The following is a 2,708-nucleotide window of genomic DNA, read 5'->3' on the forward strand; positions in this document are numbered from 1 at the left end:
CTATAGAACACTCCACTAAACAACAGCAAAATACACATTTTTCTCAAGTGTACATGGAGAATTCTCCAGGATAAACTACATCTTAGGTCATAAAACAAGCCTCAATAAATGGAAAGGAATTTAGATAATACAAAGTGTGTTCTCCAACCATAATGAAAATTATAAATCAATAACAAAAGAAAATTCAGGAAATCCACATATAACTTGAAAATTAAATAGCACATTTCTAAGCAGCCAATGGGTCAAAGTAGCTACAAGAGAAATTAGCAAATAGTTTAATATGTGTGAAAATGAAAAAAGCAGCCTATCAAAACTTATGGAATGTAGCTAAAGCAATGCTTAAGGGAAATTTATAACATATATTAAATGTCTACATTAAAAAATAAGAATTTGAAATCAATAACAAACTTTCACTGGAATTATAAGACACTGGAAAAAGAAAAGCAAATTAAACTTAAAGCAAACTGAAAGAAGAGAATAATCAAGATTAGGCAAAACCAGGGACATCTTTAATTATATCTAAAATATCTGACACTTCTTTTGCCTCAAAGTAAAGATTAGTCCTGGAATCCATTTAAAGAATGTAGACTCTTTGCCCATGTCTCTAGTGCTACCACTCCCACAAAAAATGTTAGTGCCCTTATTCACCAAGTAGTTAATGGATTGTCTGCTTTAGATGATATACTAAGCTGAGTTTTGATTTTAATCCTCAGAGAATTCACATCTAATTGGGTAATCAATCTGCAAACACTGGCAACATTGTGGACACCCTCCAGGAAGTGAGAATGCAGTTTCCTCTGTGATGGCAAGGACTTTAAGGGTGGCAGATGCTGCTGTTGTTAAACACTCGCTTGATGATCAGTCCAAAGGAGAAGAGCTGGGCAGTGTTCAGCATGTTCAGCAGTGTGTCTTCACTGGCTTCCAATTTGTCTCCAGTCCTCATCAGCTGTACATCACTGAGGATTCCAATAGTGACCCTGGAGATTTTAGTGGTGATGCCTAAAGCCTGGAAGAAAAATGACTTCTTGGGACCCAGACTAGTGTTCTGGGCTGGTACAGTGACTTCAGGTGGGGCAATGGCACCTGCACAGATATCAGCTGGCACCTATTGGCCAGCAGTATGTCCCTAATCTCAGTGAAGACCTCCTTGGTGAACACAAAGCCCACATTCCCTCAGATATGAGGCAACAGTTTCTCCAGAGCTGAGTTGTTTTCTGGATGGCCTCAGATGGCCTTGTGCATTATAGTGTTCTTGTCCATCAGCTCCACAGACTTCCCTCAGAAGTATATGTGGATCTGTATCTATTTGGAACCCACAATGTCACTTCCACAATGAGGCATTTTGGTTAATCATCTAAAAGTTGGATGCTCTTAAGGAAGAGTTTGGACTTCCAGGTTTTCCTGTCTTCCTTGGATATCATGGAGGCATATCAGGGATTGCCATGCAGGGTTTAAAGACAGTACCACTTTCATTAGGACACCTGGCAAGAGTCTTGTTGGTCACATTTTAGCAAATCTAATACATAAATTTACTTCTTATTTTTTACTGTATAATAGGCACCACTGTGAATAATCTGTGATTATTTACCTAATTACCAAGTGTTTCAGCGTCCTTGACTCCATTTCTACATTTTAGCCACACTGTATAAAATCATCCCTGAGGAGCTCTTTTATTTTTAGATATAAAGATAATATAAATATAAGATAGCAAGTTATGTTTAAGATATTTGGGGTGGAATATATAAACAAAAATATCAACGTATATATCTTTCTTCTTTATTTCTTGAAAATATGTGGTACATGTGAAGATATGGAAAGCTATGTGTGACAAGACAAACATAACAATACGTGATCTATAGAAATGATTATCTTTACATTCTTCCGTACTTTTGTGCTTCAGTCATCCTCTAATGTCCAGAATCTCTAATGTCTTTACAAATAAATGAATACTATTTTCTCCAATTTTTCAAAGATATATAATTGAGATAACATGAAGTAGGGGAACAGGGTTGAAGCTAGACAGTAAGGATTTGAAATAATTCAGAAGAGACCACACATACTGAACTGAATTTATTTGAGCCTGTTCTAACCTTTGGATCTTATCCCTCCCAGAGGAGATAAAGAAATCCATCCACCAGTGCGCACCGAAAACACTGAGTCTACTCTCCAATACACTGTTGTGTTAGGCATTATTTCCTGCTTGCAGTATACGCAGCTAGAGCATTCAATTCATATATGGTGAGCAGTGGCCAGACATTTCATGACTCTCAAAAATTTTTTCTTGTGGAATAATTTAAATGTTAAAATAACTTTAAATATTTTGCTTTTACTTGTTATGCATTCAGTGTTTAATTCAGAACTGTTGTCTATTATCTTTCCAGGCCTTCATATCTCATATCAAACCTCACAATAAACTTCTCAGTGATTTAAAATACTATGAAAATAAAAAGCTTTTCAAAAGGCCTTATTAGAAGTTGAATTGGGTATCTGAAGGAAGGTTTCCCCTCCTGAAGCCAAAGATGTCTATTTAACTGCTGTGGTACCTAGGCCAAGCATATTGACTGATTTACTGTCACAGATAATCCAGTGTTTGCCTAGAAGCCATTTCAGTTTAAGGGCATGTGGTTTGGCAGGCAGCATTGCTTGCAATAATGTAATAAAACAGAAAAAAAATCCATACCTGGTTGTGAAAGAAGAGAGTCTATTTT

At 36.4% G+C, this 2,708-nt stretch overlaps 1 pseudogene; it reads right to left on the reverse strand.

Annotated features, from left to right (window-relative positions):
- Window positions 1–644: 644 nt before the first annotated feature.
- LOC100979478 (large ribosomal subunit protein uL10-like) lies at window positions 645–1,421 on the reverse strand (annotated as a pseudogene).
- Between the last annotated feature and the right edge of the window lie 1,287 nt (window positions 1,422–2,708).

The sequence above is a fragment of the Pan paniscus genome, chromosome 13 (genome assembly GCF_029289425.2).
Source record: "Pan paniscus chromosome 13, NHGRI_mPanPan1-v2.0_pri, whole genome shotgun sequence".
Classification (NCBI taxonomy): Eukaryota; Metazoa; Chordata; class Mammalia; order Primates; family Hominidae; genus Pan; species Pan paniscus.